Here is a 14,823-nt window from a genome sequence, read left to right as displayed (position 1 = left end):
TTCCTTGGTGCTTGATTTCCATTTATTCCTTGGTACTTGATTTCCATTTATTCCTTGGTGCTTGATTTCAATTTTTTCCTTGGTGCTTGTTTTCCATTTATTCCTTGGAGCTTGATTTTCATTTTTTCCTTGGTGCTTGATTTCCATTTTTTCCTTGGTGCTTGATTTCAATTTTTTCCTTGGTGCTTGTTTTCCATTTTTTCCTTGGAGCTTGATTTTCATTTTTTCCTAGGTGCTTGATTTCCATTTTTTCCATGGTGCTTGATTTCCATTTTTTCCATGGTGCTTGATTTCCATTTTTTCCATGGTGCTTGATTTCCATTTATTTCCTTGGTGCTTGATTTCCATTTTTTCCTTGGTGCTTGATTTCCATTTTTTCCTTGGTGCTTGATTTCAATTTTTTCCTTGGTGCTTGTTTTCCATTTATTCCTTGGAGCTTGATTTTCATTTTTTCCTTGGTGCTTGATTTCCATTTTTTCCTAGGTGCTTGATTTCAATTTTTTCCTTGGTGCTTGTTTTCCATTTATTCCTTGGAGCTTGTTTGCATTTTTTTCTTGGTGCTTGTTTTCCATTCATTCCTTGGTGGTGCTTGATTTCCATTTTTTTCTTGCTCCTTGTTTTCCATCGTTTTTATGGTGCCCGTTTTCCATCGTTTCCTTGGTGCTTGTATTCCATTGTTTCATTGGTGCTCGTTTATCATCATTCCCCTGCTGCCCGTTTTCAATTGTTTCCTTGGTGCTTGATTTCCATTTTTTCCATGGTGCTTGATTTCCATTTTTTCCTTGGTGCTTGATTTCCATTTTTTCCTTGGTGCTTGATTTCCATTTATTTCTTGGTGCTTGATTTCCATTTATTCCTTGGTGCTTGATTTCCATTTATTCCTTGGTGCTTGATTTCCATTTTTTCCTTGGTGCTTGTTTTCCATTTTTTCCTTGGTGCTTGTTTTTCATTTATTCCTTGGAGCTTGATTTTCATTTTTTCCTTGGTGCTTGATTTCCATTTTTTCCATGGTGCTTGATTTCCAATTTTTCCGTGGTGCTTGATTTCCATTTTTTCCTTGGTGCTTGATTTCCGTTTTTTCCTTGGTGCTTGATTTCCATTTATTCCTTGGTGCTTGATTTCCATTTATTCCTTGGTGCTTGATTTCAATTTATTCCTTGGTGCTTGATTTCCATTTATTCCTTGGAGCTTGATTTTCATTTTTTCCTTGGTGCTTGATTTCCATTTTTTCCTTGGTGCTTGATTTCAATTTTTTCCTTGGTGCTTGTTTTCCATTTATTCCTTGGAGCTTGTTTGCATTTTTTTCTTGGTGCTTGTTTTCCATTCATTCCTTGGTGGTGCTTGATTTCCATTTTTTTCTTGCTCCTTGTTTTCCATCGTTTTTATGGTGCCCGTTTTCAATTGTTTCCTTGGTGCTTGATATCCATTTTTTCCATGGTGCTTGATTTCCATTTTTTCCTTGGTGCTTGATTTCCATTTTTTCCTTAGTTCTTGATTTCCATTTATTCCTTGGTGCTTGATTTCCATTTATTCCTTGGTGCTTGATTTCCATTTATTCCTTGGTGCTTGATTTCCATTTTTCCTTGGTGCTTGTTTTCCATTTTTTCCTTGGTGCTTGTTTTTCATTTATTCCTTGGAGCTTGATTTTCATTTTTTCCTTGGTGCTTGATTTCCATTTTTTCCATGGTGCTTGATTTCCATTTTTTCCGTGGTGCTTGATTTCCATTTTTTCCTTGGTGCTTGATTTCCATTTATTCCTTGGTGCTTGATTTCCATTTATTCCTTGGTGCTTGATTTCCATTTTTTCCTTGGTGCTTGTTTTCCATTTTTTCTTGGTGCTTGATTTCCATTTTTTCCTTGGAGCTTGATTTCCATTTTTTCCTTGGTGCTTGATTTCAATTTTTTCCTTGGTGCTTGTTTTCCATTTATTCCTTGGAGCTTGATTTTCATTTTTTCCTTGGTGCTTGATTTCCATTTTTTCCTTGGTGCTTGATTTTCATTTATTCCTTGGTGCTTGATTTCCATTTTTTCCTTGGTGCTTGTTTTCCATTTTTTCCTTGGTGCTTGATTTCCACTTTTTCCTTGGAGCTTGATTTCCATTTTTTCCTTGGTGCTTGATTTCCATTTATTCCTTGGTGCTTGATTTCCATTTATTCCTTGGTGCTTGATTTCCATTTTTTCCTTGGTGCTTGATTTAAATTTTTTCCTTGGTGCTTGTTTTCCATTTATTCCTTGGAGCTTGATTTTCATTTTTTCCTTGGTGCTTGATTTCCATTTTTTACATGGTGCTTGATTTCCATTTTTTCCTTGGTGCTTGATTTCCATTTATTCCTTGGTGCTTGATTTCCATTTATTCCTTGGTGCTTAATTTCCATTTTTCCTTGTGCTTGTTTGCATTTTTTTCTTGGTGCTTGTTTTCCATTCATTCCTTGGTGGTGCTTGATTTCCATTTTTTTCTTGCTCCTTGTTTTCCATCGTTTTTATGGTGCCCGTTTTCCATCGTTTCCTTGGTGCTTGTATTCCATTGTTTCATTGGTGCTCGTTTATCATCATTCCCCTGCTGCCCGTTTTCAATTGTTTCCTTGGTGCTTGATTTCCATTTTTTCCATGGTGCTTGATTTCCATTTTTTCGTTGGTGCTTGATTTCCATTTTTTCCTTGGTGCTTGATTTCCATTTTTTCCTTGGTGCTTGATTTCCATTTATTCCTTGGTGCTTGATTTCCATTTATTCCTTGGTGCTTGATTTCCATTTATTCCTTGGTGCTTGATTTCCATTTTTTCCTTGGTGCTTGTTTTCCATTTTTTCCTTGGTGCTTGATTTCCATTTTTTCTTTGGTGCTTGATTTCCATTTTTTCCTTGGTGCTTGATTTCCATTTATTCCTTGGTGCTTGATTTCCATTTATTCCTTGGTGCTTGATTTCCATTTATTCCTTGGTACTTGATTTCCATTTATTCCTTGGTGCTTGATTTCCATTTTTTCCTTGGTGCTTGATTTCAATGTTTTCCTTGGTGCTTGTTTTCCATTTATTCCTTGGAGCTTGATTTTCATTTTTTCCTTGGTGCTTGATTTCCATTTTTTCCTTGGTGCTTGATTTTCATTTATTCCTTGGTGCTTGATTTCCATTTTTCCTTGGTGCTTGTTTTCCATTTTTTCCTTGGTGCTGGATTTCCACTTTTTCCTTGGAGCTTGATTTCCATTTTTTCCTTGGTGCTTGATTTCCATTTATTCCTTGGTGCTTGATTTCCATTTATTCCTTGGTGCTTGATTTCCATTTTTTCCTTGGTGCTTGATTTAAATTTTTTCCTTGGTGCTTGTTTTTCATTTATTCCTTGGAGCTTGATTTTCATTTTTTCCTTGGTGCTTGATTTCCATTTTTTCCATGGTGCTTGATTTCCATTTTTTCCTTGGAGCTTGATTTCCATTTTTTCCTTGGTGCTTGATTTCCATTTTTTCCTTGGTGCTTGATTTTCATTTATTCCTTGGTGCTTGATTTCCATTTTTTCCTTGGTGCTTGTTTTCCATTTTTTCCTTGGTGCTTGATTTCCACTTTTTCCTTGGAGCTTGATTTCCATTTTTTCCTTGGTGCTTGATTTCCATTTATTCCTTGGTGCTTGATTTCCATTTATTCCTTGGTGCTTGATTTCCATTTTTTCCTAGGTGCTTGATTTAAATTTTTTCCTTGGTGCTTGTTTTCCATTTATTCCTTGGAGCTTGATTTTCATTTTTTCCTTGGTGCTTGATTTCCATTTTTTACATGGTGCTTGATTTCCATTTTTTCCTTGGTGCTTGATTTCCATTTATTCCTTGGTGCTTGATTTCCATTTATTCCTTGGTGCTTGATTTCCATTTTTCCTTGTGCTTGTTTGCATTTTTTTCTTGGTGCTTGTTTTTCCATTCATTCCTTGGTGGTGCTTGATTTCCATTTTTTTCTTGCTCCATGTTTTCCATCGTTTTTATGGTGCCCGTTTTCCATCGTTTCCTTGGTGCTTGTATTCCATTGTTTCATTGGTGCTCGTTTATCATCATTCCCCTGCTGCCCGTTTTCAATTGTTTCCTTGGTGCTTGATTTCCATTTTTTCCATGGTGCTTGATTTCCATTTTTTCGTTGGTGCTTGATTTCCATTTTTTCCTTGGTGCTTGATTTCCATTTTTTCCTTGGTGCTTGATTTCCATTTATTCCTTGGTGCTTGATTTCCATTTATTCCTTGGTGCTTGATTTCCATTTATTCCTTGGTGCTTGATTTCCATTTTTTCCTTGGTGCTTGTTTTCCATTTTTTCCTTGGTGCTTGATTTCCATTTTTTCTTTGGTGCTTGATTTCCATTTTTTCCTTGGTGCTTGATTTCCATTTATTCCTTGGTGCTTGATTTCCATTTATTCCTTGGTGCTTGATTTCCATTTTTTCCTTGGTGCTTGTTTTCCATTTTTTCCTTGGTGCTTGATTTCCATTTTTTCCTTGGTGCTTGATTTCCATTTTTTCCATGGTGTTTGATTTCCATTTTTTCCTTGGTGCTTGATTTCCATTTATTCCTTGGTGCTTGATTTCCATTTATTCCTTGGTGCTTGATTTCCATTTTCTCCTTGGTGCTTGATTTCCATTTTTTCCTTGGTGCTTGATTTCAATTTTTTCCTTGGTGCTTGATTTCCATTTATTCCTTGGTGCTTGATTTCCATTTATTCCTTGGTACTTGATTTCCATTTATTCCTTGGTGCTTGATTTCCATTTTTCCTTGGTGCTTGATTTCAATTTTTTCCTTGGTGCTTGTTTTCCATTTATTCCTTGGAGCTTGATTTTCATTTTTTCCTTGGTGCTTGATTTCCATTTTTTCCTTGGTGCTTGATTTCAATTTTTTCCTTGGTGCTTGTTTTCCATTTATTCCTTGGAGCTTGATTTTCATTTTTTCCTAGGTGCTTGATTTCCATTTTTTCCATGGTGCTTGATTTCCATTTTTTCCATGGTGCTTGATTTCCATTTTTTCCATGGTGCTTGATTTCCATTTTTTCCATGGTGCTTGATTTCCATTTATTTCCTTGGTGCTTGATTTCCATTTTTTCCTTGGTGCTTGATTTCAATTTTTTCCTTGGTGCTTGTTTTCCATTTATTCCTTGGAGCTTGATTTTCATTTTTTCCTTGGTGCTTGATTTCCATTTTTTCCTAGGTGCTTGATTTCAATTTTTTCCTTGGTGCTTGTTTTCCATTTATTCCTTGGAGCTTGTTTGCATTTTTTTCTTGGTGCTTGTTTTCCATTCATTCCTTGGTGGTGCTTGATTTCCATTTTTTTCTTGCTCCTTGTTTTCCATCGTTTTTATGGTGCCCGTTTTCCATCGTTTCCTTGGTGCTTGTATTCCATTGTTTCATTGGTGCTCGTTTATCATCATTCCCCTGCCGCCCGTTTTCAATTGTTTCCTTGGTGCTTGATTTCCATTTTTTCCATGGTGCTTGATTTCCATTTTTTCCTTGGTGCTTGATTTCCATTTTTTTCTTGGTGCTTGATTTCCATTTATTCCTTGGTGCTTGATTTCCATTTATTCCTCTGTGCTTGATTTCCATTTATTCCTTGGTGCTTGATTTCCATTTTTTCCTTGGTGCTTGTTTTCCATTTTTTCCTTGGTGCTTGTTTTCCATTTTTTCCTTGGTGCTTGATTTCCATTTTTTCTTTGGTGCTTGATTTCCATTTTTTCCTTGGTGCTTGATTTCCATTTATTCCTTGGTGCTTGATTTCCATTTATTCCTTGGTGCTTGATTTCCATTTTTTCCTTGGTGCTTGTTTTCCATTTTTTCCTTGGTGCTTGATTTCCATTTTTTCCTTGGTGCTTGATTTCCATTTTTTCCATGGTGTTTGATTTCCATTTTTTCCTTGGTGCTTGATTTCCATTTATTCCTTGGTGCTTGATTTCCATTTATTCCTTGGTGCTTGATTTCCATTTTCTCCTTGGTGCTTGATTTCCATTTTTTCCTTGGTGCTTGATTTCAATTTTTTCCTTGGTGCTTGATTTCCATTTATTCCTTGGTGCTTGATTTCCATTTATTCCTTGGTGCTTGATTTCCATTTATTCCTTGGTGCTTGATTTCCATTTATTCCTTGGTACTTGATTTCCATTTATTCCTTGGTGCTTGATTTCCATTTTTTCCTTGGTGCTTGATTTCAATTTTTTCCTTGGTGCTTGTTTTCCATTTATTCCTTTGAGCTTGATTTTCATTTTTTCCTTGGTGCTTGATTTCCATTTTTTCCTTGGTGCTTGATTTCAATTTTTTCCTTGGTGCTTGTTTTCCATTTATTCCTTGGAGCTTGATTTTCATTTTTTCCTAGGTGCTTGATTTCCATTTTTTCCATGGTGCTTGATTTCCATTTTTTCCATGGTGCTTGATTTCCATTTTTTCCATGGTGCTTGATTTCCATTTATTTCCTTGGTGCTTGATTTCCATTTTTTCCTTGGTGCTTGATTTCCATTTTTTCCTTGGTGCTTGATTTCAATTTTTTCCTTGGTGCTTGTTTTCCATTTATTCCTTGGAGCTTGATTTTCATTTTTTCCTTGGTGCTTGATTTCCATTTTTTCCTAGGTGCTTGATTTCAATTTTTTCCTTGGTGCTTGTTTTCCATTTATTCCTTGGAGCTTGTTTGCATTTTTTTCTTGGTGCTTGTTTTCCATTCATTCCTTGGTGGTGCTTGATTTCCATTTTTTTCTTGCTCCTTGTTTTCCATCGTTTTTATGGTGCCCGTTTTCCATCGTTTCCTTGGTGCTTGTATTCCATTGTTTCATTGGTGCTCGTTTATCATCATTCCCCTGCTGCCCGTTTTCAATTGTTTCCTTGGTGCTTGATTTCCATTTTTTCCATGGTGCTTGATTTCCATTTTTTCCTTGGTGCTTGATTTCCATTTTTTCCTTGGTGCTTGATTTCCATTTATTCCTTGGTGCTTGATTTCCATTTATTCCTTGGTGCTTGATTTCCATTTATTCCTTGGTGCTTGATTTCCATTTTTTCCTTGGTGCTTGTTTTCCATTTTTTCCTTGGTGCTTGTTTTTCATTTATTCCTTGGAGCTTGATTTTCATTTTTTCCTTGGTGCTTGATTTCCATTTTTTCCATGGTGCTTGATTTCCAATTTTTCCGTGGTGCTTGATTTCCATTTTTTCCTTGGTGCTTGATTTTCATTTATTCCTTGGTGCTTGATTTCCATTTATTCCTTGGTGCTTGATTTCCATTTATTCCTTGGTGCTTGATTTCCATTTTTTCCTTGGTGCTTGTTTTCCATTTTTTCCTTGGTGCTTGATTTCCATTTTTTCCTTGGAGCTTGATTTCGATTTTTTCCTTGGTGCCTGATTTCCATTTATTCCTTGGAGCTTGATTTCCATTTATTCCTTGGTGCTTGATTTCCATTTATTCCTTGGGGCTTGATTTCCATTTTTTCCTTGGTGCTTGATTTCCATTTTTTCCTTGGTGCTTGATTTCAATTTTTTCCTTGGTGCTTGATTTCAATTTTTTCCTTGGTGCTTGTTTTCCATTTATTCCTTGGAGCATGATTTTCATTTTTTCCTTGGTGCTTGATTTCCATTTTTTCCTTGGTGCTTGATTTCAATTTTTTTCTTGGTGCTTGTTTTCCATTTATTCCTTGGAGCTTGATTTTCATTTTTTCCTTGGTGCTTGATATCCATTTTTTCCATGGTGCTTGATTTCCGTTTTTTCCTTGGTGCTTGATTTCCATTTATTCCTTGGTGCTTGATTTCCATTTATTCCTTGGTGCTTGATTTCAATTTATTCCTTGGTGCTTGATTTCCATTTATTCCTTGGTGCTTGATTTCAATTTTTTCCTTGGTGCTTGATTTCAATTTTTTCCTTGGTGCTTGTTTCCATTTATTCCTTGGAGCTTGATTTTCATTTTTTCCTTGGTGCTTGATTTCCATTTTTTCCTTGGTGCTTGATTTCAATTTTTTCCTTGGTGCTTGTTTTCCATTTATTCCTTGGAGCTTGATTTTCATTTTTTCCTTGGTGCTTGATTTCCATTTTTTCCATGGTGCTTGATTTCCATTTTTTCCTTGGTGCTTGATTTCCATTTTTTCCTTGGTGCTTGATTCCCATTTATTCCTTGGTGCTTGATTTCCATTTATTCCTTGGTGCTTGATTTCCATTTATTCCTTGGTGCTTGATTTCCATTTTTCCTTGTGCTTGTTTGCATTTTTTTCTTGGTGCTTGATTTCCATTTATTCCTTGGTGCTTGATTTCCATTTTTTCCTTGGTGCTTGATTTCCATTTTTTCCTTGGTGCTTGATTTCAATTTTTTCCTTGGTGCTTGTTTTCCATTTATTCCTTGGAGCATGATTTTCATTTTTTCCTTGGTGCTTGATTTCCATTTTTTCCTTGGTGCTTGATTTCAATTTTTTTCTTGGTGCTTGTTTTCCATTTATTCCTTGGAGCTTGATTTTCATTTTTTCCTTGGTGCTTGATATCCATTTTTTCCATGGTGCTTGATTTCCGTTTTTTCCTTGGTGCTTGATTTCCATTTATTCCTTGGTGCTTGATTTCCATTTATTCCTTGGTGCTTGATTTCAATTTATTCCTTGGTGCTTGATTTCCATTTATTCCTTGGTGCTTGATTTCAATTTTTTCCTTGGTGCTTGATTTCAATTTTTTCCTTGGTGCTTGTTTCCATTTATTCCTTGGAGCTTGATTTTCATTTTTTCCTTGGTGCTTGATTTCCATTTTTTCCTTGGTGCTTGATTTCAATTTTTTCCTTGGTGCTTGTTTTCCATTTATTCCTTGGAGCTTGATTTTCATTTTTTCCTTGGTGCTTGATTTCCATTTTTTCCATGGTGCTTGATTTCCATTTTTTCCTTGGTGCTTGATTTCCATTTTTTCCTTGGTGCTTGATTCCCATTTATTCCTTGGTGCTTGATTTCCATTTATTCCTTGGTGCTTGATTTCCATTTATTCCTTGGTGCTTGATTTCCATTTTTCCTTGTGCTTGTTTGCATTTTTTTCTTGGTGCTTGATTTCCATTTATTCCTTGTGCTTGTTTGCATTTTTTTCTTGGTGCTTGATTTCCATTTATTCCTTGGTGCTTGATTTCCATTTTTTCCTTGGTGCTTGATTTCCATTTTTTCCTTGGTGCTTGATTTCAATTTTTTCCTTGGTGCTTGTTTTCCATTTATTCCTTGGAGCATGATTTTCATTTTTTCCTTGGTGCTTGATTTCCATTTTTTCCTTGGTGCTTGATTTCAATTTTTTTCTTGGTGCTTGTTTTCCATTTATTCCTTGGAGCTTGATTTTCATTTTTTCCTTGGTGCTTGATATCCATTTTTTCCATGGTGCTTGATTTCCGTTTTTTCCTTGGTGCTTGATTTCCATTTATTCCTTGGTGCTTGATTTCCATTTATTCCTTGGTGCTTGATTTCAATTTATTCCTTGGTGCTTGATTTCCATTTATTCCTTGGTGCTTGATTTCAATTTTTTCCTTGGTGCTTGATTTCAATTTTTTCCTTGGTGCTTGTTTCCATTTATTCCTTGGAGCTTGATTTTCATTTTTTCCTTGGTGCTTGATTTCCATTTTTTCCTTGGTGCTTGATTTCAATTTTTTCCTTGGTGCTTGTTTTCCATTTATTCCTTGGAGCTTGATTTTCATTTTTTCCTTGGTGCTTGATTTCCATTTTTTCCATGGTGCTTGATTTCCATTTTTTCCTTGGTGCTTGATTTCCATTTTTTCCTTGGTGCTTGATTCCCATTTATTCCTTGGTGCTTGATTTCCATTTATTCCTTGGTGCTTGATTTCCATTTATTCCTTGGTGCTTGATTTCCATTTTTCCTTGTGCTTGTTTGCATTTTTTTCTTGGTGCTTGATTTCCATTTATTCCTTGGTGCTTGATTTCCATTTTTTCCTTGGTGCTTGATTTCCATTTTTTCCTTGGTGCTTGATTTCAATTTTTTCCTTGGTGCTTGATTTCAATTTTTTCCTTTGTGCTTGATTTCAATTTTTTCCTTGGTGCTTGTTTTCCATTTATTCCTTGGAGCTTGATTTTCATTTTTTCCTTGGTGCTTGATTTCCATTTTTTCCTTGGTGCTTGATTTCAATTTTTTCCTTGGTGCTTGTTTTCCATTTTTTCCTTGGTGCTTGTTTTTCATTTATTCCTTGGAGCTTGATTTTCATTTTTTCCTTGGTGCTTGATTTCCATTTTTTCCATGGTGCTTGATTTCCAATTTTTCCGTGGTGCTTGATTTCCATTTTTTCCTTGGTGCTTGATTTTCATTTATTCCTTGGTGCTTGATTTCCATTTATTCCTTGGTGCTTGATTTCCATTTATTCCTTGGTGCTTGATTTCCATTTTTTCCTTGGTGCTTGTTTTCCATTTTTTCCTTGGTGCTTGATTTCCATTTTTTCCTTGGAGCTTGATTTCGATTTTTTCCTTGGTGCCTGATTTCCATTTATTCCTTGGAGCTTGATTTCCATTTATTCCTTGGTGCTTGATTTCCATTTATTCCTTGGTGCTTGATTTCCATTTTTTCCTTGGTGCTTGATTTCCATTTTTTCCTTGGTGCTTGATTTCAATTTTTTCCTTGGTGCTTGATTTCAATTTTTTCCTTGGTGCTTGTTTTCCATTTATTCCTTGGAGCTTGATTTTCATTTTTTCCTTGGTGCTTGATTTCCATTTTTTCCTTGGTGCTTGATTTCAATTTTTTCCTTGGTGCTTGTTTTCCATTTATTCCTTGGAGCTTGATTTTCATTTTTTCCTTGGTGCTTGATATCCATTTTTTCCATGGTGCTTGATTTCCGTTTTTTCCTTGGTGCTTGATTTCCATTTATTCCTTGGTGCTTGATTTCCATTTATTCCTTGGTGCTTGATTTCAATTTATTCCTTGGTGCTTGATTTCCATTTATTCCTTGGTGCTTGATTTCAATTTTTTCCTTGGTGCTTGATTTCAATTTTTTCCTTGGTGCTTGTTTCCATTTATTCCTTGGAGCTTGATTTTCATTTTTTCCTTGGTGCTTGATTTCCATTTTTTCCTTGGTGCTTGATTTCAATTTTTTCCTTGGTGCTTGTTTTCCATTTATTCCTTGGAGCTTGATTTTCATTTTTTCCTTGGTGCTTGATTTCCATTTTTTCCATGGTGCTTGATTTCCATTTTTTCCTTGGTGCTTGATTTCCATTTTTTCCTTGGTGCTTGATTCCCATTTATTCCTTGGTGCTTGATTTCCATTTATTCCTTGGTGCTTGATTTCCATTTATTCCTTGGTGCTTGATTTCCATTTTTCCTTGTGCTTGTTTGCATTTTTTTCTTGGTGCTTGATTTCCATTTATTCCTTGGTGCTTGATTTCCATTTTTTCCTTGGTGCTTGATTTCCATTTTTTCCTTGGTGCTTGATTTCAATTTTTTCCTTGGTGCTTGATTTCAATTTTTTCCTTTGTGCTTGATTTCAATTTTTTCCTTGGTGCTTGTTTTCCATTTATTCCTTGGAGCTTGATTTTCATTTTTTCCTTGGTGCTTGATTTCCATTTTTTCCTTGGTGCTTGATTTCAATTTTTTCCTTGGTGCTTGTTTTCCATTTATTCCTTGGAGCTTGTTTGCATTTTTTTCTTGGTGCTTGTTTTCCATTCATTCCTTGGTGGTGCTTGATTTCCATTTTTTTCTTGCTCCTTGTTTTCCATCGTTTTTATGGTGCCCGTTTTCCATCGTTTCCTTGGTGCTTGTATTCCATTGTTTCATTGGTGCTCGTTTATCATCATTCCCCTGCTGCCCGTTTTCAATTGTTTCCTTGGTGCTTGATTTCCATTTTTTCCATGGTGCTTGATTTCCATTTTTTCCTTGGTGCTTGATTTCCATTTTTTCCTTAGTTCTTGATTTCCATTTATTCCTTGGTGCTTGATTTCCATTTATTCCTTGGTGCTTGATTTCCATTTATTCCTTGGTGCTTGATTTCCATTTTTTCCTTGGTGCTTGATTTCCATTTTTTCCTTGGTGCTTGTTTTCCATTTTTTCCTTGGTGCTTGTTTTTCATTTATTCCTTGGAGCTTGATTTCCATTTTTTCCTTGGTGCTTGTTTTCCATTTTTTCCTTGGTGCTTGATTTCAAATTTTTTACTTGGTGGTTGATTTCCATTTTTTCCTTGGTGCTTGATTTCCATTTATTCCTTGGTGCTTGATTTCCATTTATTCCTTGGTGCTTGATTTCCATTTATTCCTTGGTGCTTGTTTTCCATTTTTTCCTTGGTGCTTGATTTCCATTTTTTCCTTGGTGCTTGATTTCCATTTTTTCCTTGGTGCTTGATTTCCATTTATTCCTTGGTGCTTGATTTCCATTTTTTCCATGGTGCTTGATTTCCATTTTTTCCATGGTGCTTGATTTCCATTTTTTCCTTGGTGCTTGATTTCCATTTATTCCTTGGTGCTTGATTTCCATTTATTCCTTGGTGCTTGATTTCCATTTATTCCTTGGTGCTTGATTTCCATTTTTTCCTTGGTGCTTGATTTCCATTTTTTCCTTGGTGCTTGAATTCAATTTTTTCCTTGGTGCTTGATTTCAATTTTTTCCTTGGTGCTTGTTTTCCATTTATTCCTTGGAGCTTGATTTTCATTTATTCCTTGGTGCTTGATTTTCATTTATTCCTTGGTGCTTGATTTTCATTTTTTCCTTGGTGCTTGATTTCCATTTTTTCCATGGTGCTTGATTTCCATTTGTTCCTTGGTGCTTGATTTCCATTTTTTCCTTGGTGCTTGATTTCCTTTTATTCCTTGGTGCTTGATTTCCATTTATTCCTTGGTGCTTGATTTCCATTTATTCCTTGGTGGTGCTTGATTTCCATTTTTTTCTTGCTCCTCGTTTTCCATCGTTTTTATGGTGCCCGTTTTCCATCGTTTCCTTGGTGCTTGTATTCCATTGTTTCATTGGATCTCGTTTATCATCATTCCCCTGCTGCCCGTTTTCAATTGTTTCCTTGGTGCTTGATTTCCATTTTTTCCATGGTGCTTGATTTCCATTTTTTCCTTGGTGCTTGATTTCCATTTATTCTTTGGTGCTTGATTTCCATTTATTCCTTGGTGCTTGATTTCCATTTATTCCTTGGTGCTTGATTTCCATTTATTTTTGGTGCTTGATTTCCATTTTTTCCTTGGTGCTTGTTTTCCATTTTTTCCTTGGTGCTTGATTTCCATTTTTTCCTTGGTGCTTGATTTCCATTTATTCCTTGGTGCTTGATTTCCATTTATTCCTTGGTGCTTGATTTCCATTTATTCCTTGGTGCTTGATTTCCATTTTTTCCTGGATGCTCGTTTTAAATTTTTTTGGATCTTATTTCTCATCGTTTTTTTTAAAGAATTGTTTTCATTTATTTTATTTCAGCTTGTTCATGGGCTTTTTTCCCATTTCTTTGTCATATATTTTGACGAACCTCATATCGAATTTCGTTCCTGTCATCATTTTCACTCATTCTTCAATCTTTTCCTTTGTTTATGGTTTATTCCCACAAAACGTAATTTTACAGATTTTGCTTAGTTATTATTCTTTACTGCAATTTAATTTTATAGCAGGAACTGGGGCTCAATAGCTATGTTGAACCTGTAATGGAAACATTTAAGAACCAGCGCAACTTAATGCTGAAGGTTTCGGTTATTCTGAAGAATTAAAATTTAGCTGCACGTGTAAGTAACACTCTACTTTTAATTTTTATAAAACTGTTAATTTTTAAAATTAAATTTAATTTAGTTTAATTAATTTTTTTTAAATATATTTATTTAACGATTATATTTTACATTTTCTTTTCACGGTTCATTTTAAGTAAAAGTTAGGTCCGTTAACGAACCCTCCTCAAATTATTTTATCTTAAAAACGAGCCTCCTTAACAATATTTTTCATCTGAAAATCGACCCCCTATAAAATATATCTTATGAAAACTAAAACTATGTACTCTTTAAATCATAACTTTAAAGCTAGAACTCTTAAAAAAAGCTCGCTTTTGTGTTTTTATTTACTCGCAAAATCAGTCTTATTTCGCAGATATATAAAAAAACTACAACGGGCCTCTACAATAATTTCATATTCAGAGAAATTTGAGTAGATGTTTCTCAAAGAATAAAAAAATACATGTTCTTATTTTTTCGAAATAATGCTTACATTTTTCTTAATTTCATAAAAACCGGAATTGTAGAACCGGAAAACCGGAATAGCTCTCGAATAAACTCTAGCGTTGCGAAATTAGCATTTGTAAGTTACATATAAATAAAAACAAAAAGAAAATTAAGTTTGGTAGAGTTTAATTTGAAGTTATAAATTACACAATGCAGCATTTTAGCAATAAACAATTCCATAATCAAACCTTATGTATCAGAAAAAATTAGCAACAATCAAAAGCCTATTACAGCCTTCATATAAATTCGAAGATCAGCTGCAATTCTAATAACATGGCATATCCATAAAATTCCTTATTTTTTTTGAAGAAAATCTAGTTTTACTTAACCTATTCTACGTAGTAAATAAATTAAAACTGAATTCTAGTTTTACTTAACCTATTGTACGTAGTAAATAAATTAAAACTGAATTCTAGTTTTACTTAACCTATTCTACGTAGTAAATAAATTAAAACTGTCTTAAACGATCGCATTTCTGTTTTATGTAACTTTCCACGAATGATGCTGTATAATATCTTTTTATTAACATATATTATTTTTAGCAGCAAAATTGAATTATTGAAGTCAGAGAATGTCTGCAAATTTCCACCATTTTGATTTTTAAAGGTAAGTAATGTAAACTGGTAAAGTCAGTTTTTAATCGTTTCATTTAAATAAATTATATCTATCTCTCTCTCTCTCTCTCTCTCTCTATATATATATATATAAT

The 14,823-nt window shown here is 34.7% G+C and overlaps 1 long non-coding RNA gene across 1 annotated transcript in view; it reads left to right on the top strand.

Annotated features, from left to right (window-relative positions):
• Window positions 1–13,080: 13,080 nt before the first annotated feature.
• Window positions 13,081–14,823, top strand: part of LOC147802122 (uncharacterized) — a 40,042-nt gene continuing 38,299 nt past the window's right edge. The window contains exons 1-2 of the long non-coding RNA XR_015429837.1: window positions 13,081–13,628; window positions 14,657–14,720. This is a non-coding gene — a long non-coding RNA (uncharacterized LOC147802122). The remainder of the gene's footprint in view (window positions 13,629–14,656; window positions 14,721–14,823) is intronic.

The sequence above is a fragment of the Parasteatoda tepidariorum genome, chromosome 10 (assembly GCF_982258835.1).
Source record: "Parasteatoda tepidariorum strain Cologne lab strain chromosome 10, Ptep-v5.0, whole genome shotgun sequence".
NCBI classification, from domain to species: Eukaryota; Metazoa; Arthropoda; class Arachnida; order Araneae; family Theridiidae; genus Parasteatoda; species Parasteatoda tepidariorum.
Note: the sequence above shows the minus strand (reverse complement) of the source record. Positions and strands in the feature narration are given on the sequence as shown.